We start from the raw sequence: 19,849 nt of genomic DNA on the forward strand, positions 1-19,849 counted from the left end.
TCCAAGTGTTATTTCTCTCATTTAGTCTATCCAATTGCATGGTGCCATGCAACCCAAATGGACCATGCTGGGTCGGGTCAAGTACATACCAGAAATAGTTATGGACTTAGACACCTTATCCAACAGTCTCCCACTTGGATAAGTCTAATAACTATTACTGCAAGTATGACTTCAGGAACCGATCGGCAATCGTAGATCTTTTCAAGGTTTCTCGAAACTGAGAAGATGATGGTACGCCATTTAAGATAAGTGATCATATAATCCTCTGTTCTAGATATCAGTCGGACAAATACATGGAACAATGTCTTACTTATTGTCCAACAATTTGTTTCCCGATTTCCTATTTGTTTGACAAAGAACTTCATTGAACACATCAATTTAGTTCTGACCGGGCCCGGTACATAGGTCAAAACAAAATCATCGAGGGGCCCAGATATCAGCTTCTAATCCAAGAAGGAACAGATAAACTTCGACTCATATGTTTGTTCTACTACTCATTGAATTACACACAAGAGAGCGATTTATAACATCGAGTTACCAATGCATTTTTCGTACAATCAATGCATAACCAACTTGTAAGTAACAAATCATATCTCTAGGTTTAAAGACTTATATGATATTACCGTCTCACGATCACTCGAGATAGAATTCCATGAAGTGATTCCAGTGAGCGTGGGTTGAGTCCAATGCTCAGAACTTATGAGCACTCATGATTGTTGTAGCCTTGTCCAAGACCTCTACAACCAAACATGACAGTCTTGATTCATACCTACTTCCGACATATGACCAACTGTGGAGGTTTGAATAATATGTTATACCAAACAAAATTATTCTGGAAGTCAAAACATGCAAAAGAAATATAGTAAACGATCGACAAGAGATAGCAACACTTTACTCATAAATAAAACACTTTTATTCATCATCAAATGTCAATTACACTTTACAAATTTTGAGGTTATCTAACTACTAAATCTAATATCATCCTTCAGCCCTATGCTCCGAGCATGCTGGAGATGCTTAACCCGAGTCAGTCCCTTCATGAGGTGATCTGCCGGATTCTCATCTGATGATACCCTCTTTGCCACGAGGAGTCCTTCTTCGATCCGATGTCTGATGAAATGGTATTTTCTGTCGATGTGTCTGGATCTCCCGTGATCCCTTGGTTCCTTGGCTAAGGCAACAACACTTTCACTATCACAGAAAATTTCCATTGGCTCTTTAATAGCTGGTACAACTCCAAGGTCTCCAATGAAGTTCCTCAGCCATAACGCCTCCTTTGCCGCCTCGCTAGCTGCAATATACTCTGATTCACAAGTAGAATTTGCCACTGTCTCTTGCTTGGAACTCTTCCAAGAAATTGCTCCTCCATTTAGGGTAAAGACCCAGCCCGACTGAGAGCGGAAGTTATCCCTATTAGTCTGGAAGCTAGCATCACTATACCCTACAACTCTCAAGTCATCACTCCCACCGAGGGTAAGGACCCAGTCCTTAGTCCTTCGTAGGTACTTGAGAATATTCTTTACCGCAGTCCAGTGTGCCTTGCCAGGGTTCCCCTGAAACCTGCTAACCATGCTCAGGGCAAAAGCTACATCAGGTCGAGTACACGTCATAGCATACATGATCGATCCTACAGCCGAAGCATAAGGTACTCGACTCATTTGTGCTATCTCAGCCTCAGTGTTAGGGCTTTGTGTCTTACTCAGTTTGGCGTTACTCTGGATGGGCAACTCTCCTTTCTTGGAGTCTTGCATTCTGAATCTCTTCAGAACCTTCTCCAAGTAGGTACTTTGACTAAGTCCAATTAGTCTTTTACTCCGATCTCTCAAGATCCTTATCCCCAAAATATAGGCAGCTTCACCAAGGTCCTTCATAGCGAAACACTTTCCAAGCCAGGAATTTACTTCCTGCAGGGTTGGAATGTCGTTTCCTATGAGTAGTATGTCATCCACATACAATACCAAAAAGCTAACTATACTCCCACTAGCCTTGACATATACACAAGATTCATCTTCACTCCTAGAAAAGCCAAATTCCTTGACCTTTTCATCAAAGCAAAGATTCCATCTGCGAGGTGCTTGCTTTAATCCATAAATGGACTTCTCAAGCTTACACACTCTATTAGGGTACTCGTTGCTGACAAAACCCTCTGGCTGACTCATGTAAACATCTTCAGCCAACTTTCCATTAAGGAAAGCGGTTTTGACATCCATTTTCCAAATTTCATAGTCATGAAATGCGGCTATGGCTAACAGAACCCGAATAGACTTAATCTTGGCTACCGGAGAAAAGGTCTCATCATAATCCACTCCAGGAATTTGAGAGAAGCCCTTTGCAACCAGTCTAGCCTTATAAGTGTGTACTTTACCATCCATGTCGGTCTTCTTCTTGAAGACCCATTTGCACCCTACAGTCTTTCGACCTGGTACATTCTCAACCAAGTTCCAAACTTGATTGTCATACATGGATTGTATCTCGCTATCCATAGCCTCTTTCCATTTAGCAGATTCGGGGCCTGCCATGGCTTCCTCGTAGTTGTTAGGGTCATCTTGACTTACTAGTGTCTCATCACTAATAAGTGTCTCACCTTCTGCAGTAATATGGAAACCATAGTAATGCTCAGGTGCACTCCTAACTCTCGTGGAACGCCTCAGAGGTACAGATTCGTCAATTGGATCAACAGGAGTTTCCTCCTCAAGTTGAGGGCTAGAGTTTGAAGTTCCTTCACCACTTGACTCTTGAATTTCTTCAAGATCAACTTGCCTCCCACTGTCTCCTTGGCTTATAAACTCTCTTTCTCGAAAGACTCCTCTTCTTGCTACAAAGACCACATTGTCACTAGGTCTGTAGAAGAGGTAACCAAAGGATTGCTGTCGGTAGCCGATGAAAATACACCTCTCACTTCGGGGTTCGAGCTTATCATGAGTCTCGCGTCTCACAAAAGCCTCGCAACCCCAAATCTTGATGTGGTCTAGTTTAGGTACTTTACCAGTCCACATCTCGTGAGGAGTTTTGGCAACTTTCTTTGTAGGGACTAGATTAAGGATATGGGCGGCAGTCTCTAAGGCATACCCCCATAATGAGATTGGTAGCGAAGCTCGACTCATCATGGAACGAACCATGTCCAACAAGGTTCGATTACGCCTCTCAGCCACACCATTCAACTGCGGTGTCCTGGGAGGTTTCAATTGTGAGACAATCCCACATTCCCTTAGATAGTCGAGGATCTCTGAACTAAGATACTCACCACCCCGATCGGATCGAAGCATCTTAATGTTTCTGCCCAATTGATTCTCGACTTCCTGTTTAAATTCCTTAAACTTCTCGAAAGTCTCTGACTTATGCTTGATTAAGTAGACATATCCATATCTACTGTAATCATCAGTAAAAGTCAAATAATAACGATTAGCATCCCTTGTGGCATGTTTGAATGGCCCACACACATCCGTGTGTATAAGGTCCAACAAACCTTCACCCCTTTCACACGAGCCTGTGAAGGGTGACTTTGTCATTTTTCCAAGTAAGCATGATTCGCAACTATCATTTGACTTTAGGTCAAACGACTCCAAGACTCCATCCTTTTGGAGTTGGCCTATGCGTTTCTTGCTTATATGTCCAAGACGACAATGCCATAATGATGTTTTATAAAAGTTATTATTATTAGTAGAATCAATACACAAAACATTATTTCCTAAGTTATCTACAACAGATACAACTTCATACACACCATCACAAGGTAATGCTTTAAAATAAAGTACATTATTAAAGAAAGCATTAATCGAACCAACTTCATTATCAAACGAAAAGGTGAAACCTTGTTTGTACAATGCATGAAAGGAAATAATATTTCTTGCCATTTCTGGAGAATAACAACATTTATTCAAATCTAAATTTAACCCACTACTTAGCGATAAAGTATAAACTCCAATCTTGGTGACAGGTGTAACTTTCCTATTCCCCATGATTAAGTTTATTCTTCCTTGCTCCACATTCTCACTTCTTCCTAGTCCCTGCAAGTCACAACAAATATGAATACCGCAACCGGTATCAAGGACCCAAGATTTCGAATGGGGTGAGTTATTAGAAATGATAGTGTAAATACCTGCATGGTTGGGTTTGACTTTCCCATCCTTCACATCCTGCTGGTACTTTGGGCAGTTCCGCTTCCAATGAGCTTTTTCATGGAAATAGAAGCATTCAGCCTCTTTTGGGTCAGAAGAAGGAGTAATGAAACCTTTCTTGGTTCCACTTGAAGAAGAGCCATCAAGGGTCCGAGCCTTGGTACCTTTCGAAGATCTCTTTCTCTTCCTCCCTCGACTTTGCCCGATTGCCAAGACCGGAGTTGAGTCTGGAGTAGGAGTGATAGCAACCGACTTCCCCTTAAGACCTGTTTCTACGGTCTTGAGAAGTCCCTGAAGTTTGCTGAGGGTGACCTCTTCCTTGTTCATGTGATATGTCATGCGGAATTGATCATAGCACGATGGTAAGGAGTGCAAAATGATATCTATTGCAAGCTCCTCAGGGAAGTTCACATTGAGCTTCAGCAAACGATCCACATACCTTTGCATTTTCTGCATGTGGCTCGTGACGGACTCTCCGTCCTTCATCATGGTTGTTATCATGGAGCAGATGACTTCGTACCTCTCTTGTCGTGCACTTTGATGGTATCTTTCCATCAAATCTTGGTGCATTTCATAAGGGTAGAAATCCTCATAAGACTTTTGGAGTTCAGCTGTCATTGTGGCCAACATGATGCAAGCCACCTTGGTTGCATCTCTTTCATGAGTATGAAAGTCAGCGATCTCCTGGGGAGTTGCAGTGGACTCATCAATTTCCTTAAGCTCCTTGTCAAGGACATATTCTTTGTCCTCGTAGCGGGTAATCATCCTGATGTTTCTGATCCATTTATTGAAGTTGGATCCATCAAAGGTGACTTTCCCACACAAACTCATAAGAGTAAAGGAGCCATTAGGATTCGAGCCAGAAGCATTATTTGAAGACATCTGAAAGAGAAGAACAAGTTTAGTATTGATTTAAGGGAGTCCTTAATAAAACACCCAAATGTAATATTAAGGCTAGGATCCAATCACAATATAATATAACTTAGAAGAGGTATGTCGTAATCTAAGCTATACCATATTTGAAAGGTAGGTGAATGACGATTCACCAATTTCCACCATGAAAACCGAAATATTAGATATTTAGTTTTTATTGGTTTTAGAAATTCCTAGATTCTTTGAGATCCAATGAACTTTTCAAAGGCATGTTTCAATCTCGAGAGTGCCCTCCAAGTTTTGTGACTGGGATACCGAGGATCACAAAACGAGGTGTGAAGTAACCATGCAAATCACTTGGTACCCTTAAAGTTTATCACTCAATCGATGTGCCAGTAAACCACACACGCTCCACCGATACTATAATAAACCTTAAGTCACCCTTTACCTACCTTGTTAAGTCCAAGTTAGTGTGCCGGTTAACCACACACGCTCCACCAACGACTTAGACAAAATGTAAAGTGTAATTTCATGGATTAGCACCTTATTCACATTTTCCTAAAGTAACTAAGATTGGGAATTTAATAAAACATTTAGTTACTTTATTATATTCATCATACTTTGAATGAGAATTTATAAGTCCTTGTCTTACACGTTCGGCTAACGACCCTCCACCAGTCAAGCAACCGGTGGGTGAGAATATACACCCATTAAGTCACCATTTTATAGGCAACAACCTTATACCCACCTTATAGACCGGCTTCGTGAATGAGGCGTACTAGCGGTAAGACGACTTTATTTTTATACATATATATATAATTATTAAATCATCATAATATAAGTATAAGGGTTGAATTTTAACTTTTAAAATTCTAGGGGTTGGAACTTAAAGTTTTAACTTAACTTTACTTGTTCCAAAACTTGAGGGCAAGTTTTGTAACTTTCAAAACTTTTCATTTCTTGTAACTTATGAGTTTAATAGAGTAATAAAATGAAAACTCTTCATTTTTCTAACTCTTGTATTTGTTTTAATGGTTTTAACTCAAGTGTGACTCTTGGTTTTCCATAACTTAAGGATAAGTTATGGACTCCATTAAAACACATTATGATCAAGAATTAATCTACCAAATAGGTCACAAATAATTCCTATGATCATCTAAAACATCATAAGAACAAGAACATGAATATGAACACAATCAAAAATTACATTTAAAACTTTGTAATTTTGATAACTAGTTGTTGTAGATGAATTAGCAAAGACATTACACCACCAAAAACAAGTTTTCAATTACCAAAACAGTTTAGGGTAATGTTTCTAATTCATTTCCAGCAACTGAATCGAAATTCTGCAATCAGTCGACCCTACTCGCCGAGTGCATGAACTGACTCGCCGAGTTGGTTGAAGATACCCATGAACTCGACGAGTCCCCCCTATAGACTCGACGAGTCCATTCGCAGACAGCAAGATTTCTGACTCTGTTTTCAACTTTTAAGCACAAATAAGAGCAAACAAGCCTAGGCTCTGATACCACTGATGGGTTTTGAGCATTCTAACACTTCCTAAGTGTACATGCAACCCTAATAACCTTGGATCTATGTTTGTCTAATTGTCATGCAAAGTTGAATTCCAAGGTTATATTCCTATCTAGCATACATGGGGAACAATTTTAACTTAATGTATAGATAGAATAACTTACCTTGTTGTTGTTTGTGTTCCTTGAAACCTTGTGAGCCTAGCACCCCAAGTGTGATGCCTCAAATGCTTCACACAACACCAAATGCTCTTGGAAGAACTTATGAGAGAACACACACTTCTCAAAATCGGCCAAGCCCTCTTGTTTCTTAGTGTAGCCGATTTTAGGTGGAGAACATGTTTCTTATATAGTGTTGACACATCTAGGGTTAAACCCTAATGTGTCATGACTCTTCATTTCCATGACCCATGGGTTTGTAACTCCCATGGAGCATCCATGGAGCATCCTATGGGTGGAACCCAACTTGATAGTCCATGGAGCCTTTTAGCCCACTATACAAGATATGGATGATTTACATAATCAACCCATATATTTAATTAGTTATCTTTTGATCACTTAATTGATTCTAAATTAATTCTTGATCAAACTAATCAAATAATATTATTAATATATTAGAACTTATAATATATTAATAATCTCCAAGTGTTATTTCTCTCATTTAGTCTATCCAATTGCATGGTGCCATGCAACCCAAATGGACCATGCCGGGTCGGGTCAAGTACATACCAGAAATAGTTATGGACTTAGACACCTTATCCAACAATAAGATCATTCGCAACTTCATATGATTCCTGCATCAAAGCCTGAGATCATCAATGAAAGGAATGTTATGTATTCCTGGCTTGTGTTGTCAATAGGATGCAAAAAGTTAAAGACCTCGAGAGCATTTCCGAAGCCCACAACATTCTCGGTGTCTTCTCTAAAGACATTCCAGGGATTTCTCATGAACATCAAGTTGAATCCCGTACCAACTTGATGTCTGTAGCTACTCTTATAGCTAACCCTTCACCTCATCTGGAGCCGAAGAAATAGGAGAGTTACTTTGCCAGCCAAATGGGCTGAGAAAACAAGAAGTTCTTAATATTATATTATGTGAACTTTGTGTGCTTAAATCTTTTCTATCTTTCCTAAGACCACATCATGGGAATGTGGGTCGAATCAAAGAGAGTCAGTAGCAAAACGGGAAATACCAATACCTAGACAAATATTTAGGATACATCCAGAGACAACCATTGTTGCTCACAAACGGTTTTCTTAACATATAGCAGATCATGCCTCCGAAGAAGCAGAACCAATCCACCAGTAAGACACAAATCCTCTAGATGGACTTGGCTACGTTCCAAGCTACTGTCACAGTAGCCGCTTTAGCTGTTCTTAATGCTAACGGCCAAAATGGAAATGGGAACGACTTCCACACCTCAAGCTGTAACAACCCACCATGAAATCAACAAGGGCATGTCCTAGAGAACATTCCAGCCCCCAAACCTAAGTGCACCAAACGAAAATTTTGGTCCGAGAAGAAGAACAAGTCATCTCAGAAACTTGCAAAGAAACGAAAACTCGAGATAACTTCTACAACCGTCATATCCGCCCAACTAGTGCCAACGCCAGTGCGGCAATATGCTGGAAAACTTCCAAGTTGTGAGAAATGCAACCTCCACCATGTAGGAAAGTGTCGTGAACTTCTATGTAAGAACTGCAACAGGCAAGGACACACCACACGATACTGCAAGGCATCTATACAACCAAACACCTTGATTACTGGTGTAAGGATGAATCAAGTTTGCTATAATTGTGGCAAACGCAGATATTTTAAAAGAAATTATCCAAGGATTATGATTGGCCGGGAATCTTGCTCCGTACAGACCCCAACCCAACACATCACTTCCACTACTAATGCTAGCATAGTCCAAGTGTGCTACATATGTGGCGAAATGGGACATCTCAAAATATATTGCCCAACAGAGAAGAACAATGAGGAAACATGAGGAGCCTAACCTCCGAGAGTAAAGAAGCATCGAAGGACCCTGCCACGTTTTGGAACGTTTTCAAAAACCTTGATAATTGTTCATAATTGTGATTATTTTCCCGTCCGGTTTAAATCAAGAAATCTATATAAGGTTTAAGGCCCTAATGAGCAAATTATGATAACTTAGTGAATACACTAGGGTCAGCTGTAATTATACACGGCTTGCGTACCCCATAGACATTCACCCAGGGACATCAATGTTCTAACAAAGCGATCCTTCCAAACCAACTTAATTTGCAATTCTTCGACGACATCGTGTTGGTCCGACTGAGTCTACGTTATACCAAACCCTATCGTCTTAAATCATATTATCGCAGAACTCTCATCACTCGTAACGAAAAATTAGGTGCGAACTTCAAAAACTTATCACTTTTCAAAGAACCCGAAAGCATTCATACAAAGGGTGCCACGCATTAGGACATAGACAAGGTAAAAGGGTTATCTGGACAATTGGAAATACATCATAGGACACTCAATTACTCTTAGTTGAACCTCTTCGCAACAAACGACGACCTATCCAGCATCAAGGCTGTGCCGTTTGAAACTCTCTATGACCACATGTGCAGATCCCCTCTATGCTGGGCTAAGGTGGGCAACACGCAGCTAGCCAAGGGGCAAGTGATGGACTCTCACTGGCCCAGAAATCATCCGCGAAACCACCAAAAGGATCGTACAAATCCGAGAACGGCTGAAAGCTTCCCGATACAGGGAAAAGAGCTACGCCGGCAAGAGATAAAACCCTGGAAAGGCATAATACGTTTTGGAAAGCGTGGAAAGCTAAACCCAAGGTACATCGAACCATTCGAGATCCCTGTTAGGATCAGTCCTGTAGTATACAAAACCCCATTACCGCGAGAGCTCAACATCATCCACCCTATCTTCCACGTCTCTAATCTTAAGAAGTGTCTATCCGATGAGACACTTGTGATTCCCCTCAACGATATTGAAATCAATGAGAACCTCAAATTCATGGAAGAACCAATCGAAATCATGAACCGAGAGATTAAACGAACCAAACAAAGTCGTATCCCGATAGTGAAGGTTCGCTGGAATTCCAAGCGAGGACCTGAATTCACTTGGGAGCACGAAGATAAAATGAAACAGAAGTATCCGCATCTCTTTCTAAATCCATGATTTGTATCTTATTTCCAAATTTCGGGACGAAATTTCCTCTAACGGGGGGATGATGTGACAACCTGAAATTTAGTCCATCACTGTAACCCACTTCCGTTAATAAAAAGTTACTTTTATTAAAGTTTTCCGTTAACTTTTGAGTTACGTAAATCCATTTGGGTTATTGTTGTATTTTTCATATACGTCTGAAAGCAATAAAATCATGTGAAATACCCTCGATTTCTTTTGGAAAATTTCTAGCTCACGACTAAGTCGGGTTACGACCATTTAATCGGGTAAAATCATAAACTCCGTTGTCGGGATTGGGTGGATCCCCAGGTGGATGTGAACTCAACCCTATATAATGGTTGAGTGGTCTCCATTTGAACCTTTTTCACACCTTTAGAGCTTTCTCTCTCTACTCTCTCTCTCTCTCTCTCTCTCCCCACAACTCGGTATTCGATCAAGAAACGCCCCTTCAAGCTTCACAACTGTAAGTTAACCTTCCTAGCTTGTTGTTTAGCCTAGCATACTTGCTAATCCTTGGTTTAATCATCCAAAAACCCCAAGAACATGTGTTTACGGTTTGGGAACATCCCAAAACCATAAACACCCAAAAAGGGGGGTTTTGATGCCCCAAAACCCTTTCAATGCTTAGCTAATGGCCAAGGGACTTGCATGAATGATCTAAGAACCCCAAAACATGAAAATAGAGGTGTAAACATGATTTTATGTTTTAGGAATGTCCCAAAACCGTAAACACCATTTTAGGGTGTTAAAGTGCCCTTAAACACCTTCTATAGCTTGAATAAGTGACTAGAACTTCGTATGCCTACCTTAGAAGCACGAAATCATCCAAGAATGAGCCAAACATGAGTTTAAGGCCGTAAAATCATGTGTTTACAACTGTAACTCACCAAAGAAGCATTCAAGAACTGTAAACTCCTTTTAAGGTCGATTTCAATCCCCGATCACTTCCATAGCCTTTGATTCACCCCTAGGACCTTTCCTTGAGTGAGATAAGACCTTTAAACACCCAATAACACCATTAACATGAGTTTATGGCCGTAAACTCATGGAGATATGGTCCCAGAACTGTAAACACCCCTAAGGACCCCCACTTTAAGAGTAAACTCCATAATAAGGCCATACACTCCTTAGATGCAACCCGTATCACCCCTAACACTTGAAATAAAGTGTTTTCGCGCATTAGAGTGTATTTACTTACTTAATTAGTGATTCAATAACTAATTAGATACAATTATGTATCAATTCATGTTATATAGGATCCTCATGTGTGTTCAAGTAATCACTTAACACCTAAAATTCCTACCCGGCACGTCCATCCATTCACTGCAAGTGAGTTCATACCCCTACACCTTTTTCCGAGTTTTTCATGTTTTTAGGGGGGGGGGGGGAATACAAGAAAAAGTACAAGGGAACTTGTACTCAAAACCTATTATTTCGTATGATATACTTACATGTTTAGTATGCTTTTAACACAGAAACCCGATTTATCAACCGACTAAGAAATTAACTTGTGGAGTTAGTTTTCAAAACTAAAACAAGCAACTCGTGAACCTCATCATAAAATGTTATATTTTATGTTATATTTTATAATTTACAAAGGATTCATGCTAATCATAAAACGGGATTATTATTATACTCCTCTGAGGGTCACCAGAGCTTCGAAAATACGGCTAATGTACTCCTCTGGGTATCACCAGAGCTTCGAAAATACGGCTAATGTACTCCTCTGGGTGTCACCAGAGCTTCGAAAATACGGTAATGTACTCCTCTGGGTGTCACCAGAGCTTTTAAAATACGGTTAATGTACTCCTCTGGGTGTAACCAGAGCTTCGAAAATACAGCTAATATACTCCTCTGAGTGTAACCAGAGCTTCGAAAATACAGCTAATATACTCCTCTGGGTGTAACCAGAGCTTCGAAAAGAAAATTTTTGTCTAAGTATTGTAGATACTCTTGTATGGATAATAAATCATTAACTTTTAAAAGGAAAATATGGATTTTTGCTAGGATAACTTAACTTTTTCATAAGAAGACTATATAACAAATGGATAATCAAACTTCTTTATAAGAAAATATGGGATTTTCTTGGGAAACAACTTTTCATGAAATCAAAGGAACATTTTCTTTTACTAGAACTGAACCGCTTATGAACTCACCAGCTTTATGCTGATATTTTTAAAACTGCTTGTATTCTCAGGTTCAAGTTAGACATGTATCTCGCTTATTTTTGAGAGAAGACGGAGCATATAGAAGTCTCGTCTTTATTTTTTATTATACGTTGATGTATTTAAACTATGTTTTCAATACTTTTAAACAAATGTAAATATTCTTATGTAATGTAATGGTTGTGTTTATTATGCTTACTATATACAATGGTTGTGATACTACGCATGATGTCCTCCGCCCCGGAAAGTTTCCGCCGTTGGTTTCGGGGTGTGACATATTGTCAAGCTAAACGGATCTAACTAGTTCAAGATTTGTCAAGTCCTTGAATTCCTTAAGTTCAAATCTTCCTAGTCAAGTGCATTTGGAGTCTTTCGTGCCTACCGGCGCATCGAACACAGAGCGTAGACAATTTAATTTTAATACGTTACGCAGATTCAGATTGTCTGTTATCACTTGATAATATCACTTCCCAACACAAAACTATCAGCAACATATTTTTCATTTTCTGATTTTTCAATGTTTTTGGACTTCTAAAATTTTTCAATGTTTATTTGGTTTTTGTTTATTTCTCCCCCTAAATTTATGCATGGGTGAGAATGAAATCACTAAAATGCGGAAATTTAAACTAATTCAACCAAAAAAATAAAATAAAAGACATGACAGAAAAAAAAAATAAAAAAAAAAAATAAAAGATAAATAAGTAAATAAAAATAAAAATAATAAAAATAAAATTAATCCTCAAAACGAATCATTTTCAAAAATCTCACAAGCATATCGAATCGAGCTTTGTTAAAAAGCTTGGTGAACAGATCTGCCACATTATTAGCAGTGAGAACCTGTTCCAACCGGACAAGTGAACGTTCATAATTGTCTCTGATAAAATTAATTTTGATATCAATGTGCTTGGTTTTGGGATGTTGGAAAGTATTTTTAGCAATTTGAATCGCAACCTCATTATCACAGTAAATAGGGGTTTCTAGATAATTCAAACCGTAATCCAACAGCTGATGTTGGATCCAGATAACTTGAGAGCAATAGGCATATGCAACAACGTATTCTGCTTCAGTTGTTGAAGTTGAAACGGTGTGTTGCTTCTTGCACTGCTACGACACCAGCCTATCTCCAAGATATTGACACCCTCCTGAAGTAGATTTCTTGTCAAGTTCACAGCCTCCATAATTACTTTCAGCTAAAGCATATAAATCAAATTTAGAATTTTTTGGATACCAAAGACCCAATTTTGGGTTGCCTTTGATATACCGAAAAACTCTTTTGACAACAATAAGATGTGAAAGTTTAGGATTAGCCTGATAACGTGCGCATTAACAAACTGCAAACATGATGTTTGGATGAATTGCAGTAAGATACATCAACGATCCGATCATCGATTTGTAGTGTGTCTGATCTACGGATTCACCATCAGTATCTGGAGTCAGTAGAGGTCTTTCGGCCATCGGTGTCGATGCAAGTTTAGCATCTTGAAACCCAAACTTCTCAAGAATATCCTCCACATACTTAGCTTGATGTAGTAGAATTCCGGTTGAACTTTGTTTGACCTGAAGTCCCAGAAACATGGTCATTTCACCCAACGAACTCATCTCAAACCTCTTTTTCATAATGCCTTCAAACTCTTTGCATAACTGCGGACTGGTAGACCCAAAGATAATGTCGTCAACGTAGATCTAGACTAGAATCTGATCATTACCAACATGCTTGATGAATAAAGTTTGATCAATAGTACCACGAGAGTATCCATGCTCGAGCAAGTGCTTTGTAAGTGTCGCATACCATGCGTGAGGAGCTTAATGTAACCCATACAATGCCTTGTCTACCTTTTAGACATGATTAGGAAACTTCGAGTTAACGAACCCAAGGGGCTTATCAACGTAGATTTCTTCCTTCACCTTGTCATACAAGAAGGATGTCTTGACGTCCATTTGATAAACCGTGAAGTTCATATAGGAAGCATATGCAAGGAAGACACAAATAGCCACCAAGCGAGCTACTGGAGCATTAACCTCAGTATAATCAAGACCCTCGACTTGTCGAAACCCGTGAACCACCAATCTAGCTTTATTTCACACTATAACTCCAGAATCATCCTGCTTGTTTTGATAGACCCAACGTGTGTCAAGAGACTTTTTTCCCTTTGGTAACTCGACCAATTTCCCCGAGCTTTTCAACTGATTTAGCTCTTCATGCATAGCATCTACCCAACTGAGTTCATTCAGAGCCATTTCAACATTCTTGGGCTCTATTTGAGAGATAAAGCAAGAATAGAGACATGTATGGACATATCGATTCTGACTTCTTGTTTTAACTCCATCACCCAGCTGACCAATGATGTTCTCGATCAAATGATCACATTGAATTCTTGAAGGTATCTCCTGGCTGATATCATTAAGTGAAACTGGAAGATTGTGAATATTGACACCTCCATCATTTGCTGATTGTTCTACATTAGATGAATCGGCTATGAACTCATTAGAAATGTCTTCAGGAAAGAGTAGTTCCATAAAAGTTGAAGTGACAGCGGAAACATCTCTAGACATGAACTCTCTTTCAACAGGAGTAAGAGGTGTAGCATCAGCATTAGGTGTATCATTTTGAACTGGAGATTTTGGACTATCAGGTGATATAGATGATTCCCCCCAGGTAAAGCATAGGACTCCCCCTCAGATGATGAAGAGGATACCGTTGGGGTCTTTAGACAACTTCTTCGACTTTGTCTTCGGAAACATTCTTCGAACCAGAGGAAAACCCAGATGAATTATCCGAAGACACATTTATAGACTTGAAAAGTGATGTGTAATCAAATAACCAATCTGGACCCACTCAAGCATCTGTTTCATTTTCCTCCAACCAGGGCACATCATAGGACTCCACAATCTGCTTTGTCTTCTTATTATAGACCCTATATGCGGTGCGTGCAGCGTACCCTACGGAGTAACAATCATCGGCTTTGGCATTAAACTTTGCGTTAGACTCTAGGTGAAGAAGGGTGCAAGAGCAGCCAAATACACGGAAATGACTGACTGATGGCTTGTGACCATATAGAATCTCATACGGTGTCTTCATCTGATCTTTGTTGATCAACACATGATTCTGAACGTAGCAAGCAGTGTTAATCGCCTCATCCCAAAAGAAGACGGGTAACTTGGAGTCACACAGCATCGTCCTTGCAGCGTCTTTTAAAGTTCTATTTCTCCTTTCAGCAACACCATTTTGTTGAGTTGTGTGAACGGAGCTGTATTAACGCATAATCCCTTTTTTTGCGCAAAAATGATCTAGAATATAATTCTTGAACTCTGTTCCGTTGTCGGTACGATGCGTCTTCACCCGATTATTGGTTTGGTTCTCAATCAACACTATGAACTTCTTTATCAAATCCGCAACCCCAACTTTGTTGGATAAGAAGAAAACCCACGTAAAACGAGAGAAATCATCAATCACAATGGAACATCCCAAAATTTAAGGCCAAAAATTTCATTTTTAAATAAGTCATTACATCAAACCATTAGTATAAAAATATTCATAGTAATGTCTTGTGTCAAAACCCAAGTGTTAATAATCAAAATATAATATCATGAAACCATATCAAAGTGTAATCCCAAGGATCTCGTGTACGGAAGACATAGTGTGATGCGCTGCGATCAAGCCGACTCCTTTCCTTTGAAACAAAGCACCTGAAACCAAAACTGTAAACCATAAGCACAAAGCTTAGTGAGTTCCCTCATCATACCACATACCATACAATCAGATAGCATACATACCGTACAATCATATAACATACCATACCTGTCAGGCATTTCTGGGGTGCCCGACCTACCCGGTACGGCCATACTGAGGTGTCGACCTACCTGTGTAGCCATTCTAGGGTGCTGTCCTACCCGTGCAGCCATTTTGGGGTGCCGACCACCCTTCGGTCCTAACAATCGAACCTCGAGGACTGTTTCACCTCCTACCACTACTACTATCACATCTCATAACATAACATACTATCATACATATCTAGGGTGTCTGACTACCCTTCGGTCCTAACAACCAAACTCGGGGACTGTTCCCCTTCTACTACCCCTAACACATATCTCAGATCATGCTAGCATGTAATCATGACATCACATACTGTCAGACATATCTGGGGTGTCTAACTACCCTTCGGTCCTAACAACCGAACTCTACTACTATAACACATCAAGCTAGCATATAACATATCAGGTAGTAGCAAAACTAGATGATATCACAAAGACAATCATATAACACACAACTCCTACTGGTGGGCCGGCATTGTGGTCGTATACCCACCGCTACTGGAAGGTAACTCACCTGCATCACTGAAGTTCTTGCTGATACCCTTCTGACTGCTATCAGACAACTCTCGAACTGCTGCTCCAAAAACTCCCCGATCTACTAATACCAAATATAACACTTAGTCCCAAAGTGCCCTTCAACAGTCAATCTAAGTCAACTTTGGTCAACGTCAACCGTCCAGACTGATTCTACTCACCGAGTCAGCTCGTTGACTCGTCAAGTCCTTGTACTCTGAAAATTCTTAGAACGCGACTCAACTCGCCGAGTCACCCCAAGACTCGTCGAGTCTAACAATCTCCGACTCCCATCCTGTTCAACTCACCAAGTCTCCACTCAACTCACTAATCTGAGTCTTAACTAGAAGGGTTTGGGGTTTCGCGACCTGACTCTCCGAGTTCAAGAACAGACTCGCCGAGTACGCATGTGACTCGCCGAGTCTCTCCAGTTCTTAATCCATACAATGGCTTTTCGAGCCATGCAGGGGCTCAAATCCATAGATCCATTCCTCTAGAGCCTAACCCCCACGTAAAGTAGCAAACTTTACGTGTAACCAAGGAGTTATAGGCTTAGAACACTCTAGGGCTAGGGGTTGTAACAATGGGACTTCACCAACAACTTATTGGCCTAAACTTTATGACTTTCTGGATTATTACCAACCTAGATCTGAGGTAGCAACCTCAGATCTACTCCAAACTCAAAATAGATCTCATTCATACTCAAAATGCCCAAATCTCAAACATAAGGTAGATCTAGATGCACAAAAGCCCAAGCAACAGACTATTACCTCAAATGAAAGCTCTAACTGAAGTAAATCCCGGATCTACACCACTCCTTTGCAGCAAAGCCCTTGATCTTCAAGCCCCACTCCAAGATTCTCTCCTCCAAGGCTCTATTCTCTCAAATAATGAAGGCTCACTCAATTATAAGGTTTATGGAACTCAAAAGGGGAGTAAAGAGGCTGAGGGTGGGTTATAATGTGCTTTATATAGGGTACAACCTCTGGGATTAGGGTTTTTCTCGCCTAGACCAGACTCGCCGAGTCCATTCGCTGACTCACCGAGCCGTTCACTTATTCAATGACCCGGATCCCGCTCCGACTCGTCGAGTTCCTCCCTGGACTCGACAAGTTGACTCTTGACTTAGAGTTTAACCTTTCTTTTCTTGGTCTTCCTGATTCTGGGTGTTACACACAACCAAACAGTACAAACTTCTGTTGATGCTTAGGACGTTAACTGGACCGAACAAGTCCATATGTAATAATTGAAGCACCTGACTGATTAAGTTACCCTGTTTTGGCAGTGTGGTTTTCTATGATGTTTACCATGGGCACATGACACACACTTCTCAAAAGTTAAAAAATTTCTGACAGTTTAAACCACATACCATCTCATTCTTTGCAAGATGATTTAGGTTTTTGGCGTTAGCATGACCGAGTCTTCGGTGCCACAGCATTGCGTTTTGTTCTAAGACCTTCAAAAAGAGCCAAGCGACTTGCTTAGGAATGTTGCTATTCATATCAATAATGTAAGAATTTCCATCCCGCTTAGATTTGATGAGAATCCACTCTTCCGGAATGACAATGCTTGGCTTGATAATCATACACTCCTTGTCAGTGAAATGTGTAGAATAACCTTTGTCACATATCTGAGACACACTCAAAAAAACTATGCTATAACTAGGGAGCAAAGTTGACATTCTCGAAACTTAACACTCCATTTGTAACGGTTCCTCTCTGAGTGATCTTGCCACCTTCTCCACCCGCAAAGGAAACATATTCCCCATTAAAAGATTGAATGTTGTTCAATTAGGAGATATGTCCTATCAAATGCCATGAGCAGCCATCGTCGACGAACCAAGGTCTGACGACATTCCTCCGCAACTATCCCTACAAAATGTGCAGGATTATTTAGATTTGGAAACCCAGGTCATCACTTTCCCAGGTTGACCCTTCACTTTCTCAGATTTATCATTATTGACTAAGTTTTCAGAGGATGCTGATCATGGATTGGAATTTATTTTGGGCTTCCATTGGTAATTAGGTTTCCTAACAGTCACCGATGATTTTGAAATGTAACGACGTAAATTTTAAATTCCCCAAAATACTACCTACGCACATACGCCTTTCCAGGCCCTGACCTTCCGGTCCACGTGTCTCAGGGGACTTCCGTCCCGACTGGGTAAACCTTCCGGTCCTACCCACGTCAACCTTACGGTCCACATTACAACACCTTCCGACCCATAACATATTCGCCTTTCGACCCATAACATAATGCCTTTCGGCCCATATCAAGCATATCATACATGGCACATATAACGATTAACTTATCACATTTTATGCATATATCTCATATCATATTCGACCTTCTGGTCACACAATCTGTAACGACCCAATTTTCACATCAAAATTTTTTTTGTTTAAAAACGTTACTTTAGAAAATATTAATAGCTAAAACATCATTCGATCATCCATAATATAAACTGAACCATGTCCGAACACCAAAACATACAACTAATCAGAATATCAGAGTATCAATCCTAGAAAAGCTCGTAAATGCGGAAACCGAAGAGGGTGTGTGTGACATGCTGCTACCGTGCCGCCTCCTTTCCCCTAGCTGAGGAGGTACCTGAAACCAAAACTGAAACCGTAAGCACAAAGCTTAGTGAGCTCCCCCATAATATCCCATACCATACAAGCATCTAACAAATAACATGCAATTAGGAGATACGGGCCCCGCCCACACTCGTGAAGATACGGGCCCCGCCCACACCTTACTTTCTGAGAGATACGGGCCCCGGCCACACTCGTGAAGATACGGGCCCCGCCCACACTTCGCTATCTGGGAGATACGGGCCTAGCCCACACTCCATTCTCGGAGAGATACGGGCCTCGCCCACACTCAACCGCCAACTCATATCATACAAGTATCGCACAGACAACAAGTGTAAACAATTCTATCATACTGGCATATATCATAATCAACTCAACTAATAGATACGGGCTCGGCCCGCACTATAATACTAACGTCTCATCTATACGGGCCGGCCTTGGTGCCTTAGACCCGTTACTACTGGAAGGAAACTCACCTCGAAATAGCTGCTGGTCTGTGTGGGAATTGATCACCTACTACTGTTGCTGCTGCTCCGAAAACTCCCCGGCTGTAATTCCCACAATATACTTAATCATATACTGCTAACTGTCCTTTGGGTAAAAAGACCATTTTATCCCTGGTCTAGCCCTAAGTCAATTCGAAGTCAACTTTTAGTTGACCCAACTCGCCGAGTGGATCTCCACTCGCCGAGTCCCTGTCCAGACTATTGTCCTGGGTCCCTGATTCTACTCGTCGAGTTGGGCTATGACTCGACGAGCTCATCTTCTAATCTGTTATTCAACTCCTTCATCCTACTCGCCGAGTTGTATGAACAACTTGTTGAGTTCATCTTCATCCGAAGAACACATATGCTAAGACTCGCCGAGTTGTATGAACAACTCGCCGAGTCTGTTCTTGATCTATGAAGATTGCCTTGGACTCGCCGAGTCAGGGCATTGACTCGCCGAGTCCTAACAAGGGTGAGTTCAGCTCCCAACTCACCGAGTCACCCCCTGTGACTCACGGCGCAACTCAACACACCATGAAGGGACCAGTCCAGTGACTCGCGACCAGACTCGTCGAGTC

This window comes from Lactuca saligna, chromosome 3 (assembly GCF_052625555.1).
Source record: "Lactuca saligna cultivar CGN05327 chromosome 3, ASM5262555v1, whole genome shotgun sequence".
In the NCBI taxonomy this organism is placed as follows: domain Eukaryota; kingdom Viridiplantae; phylum Streptophyta; class Magnoliopsida; order Asterales; family Asteraceae; genus Lactuca; species Lactuca saligna.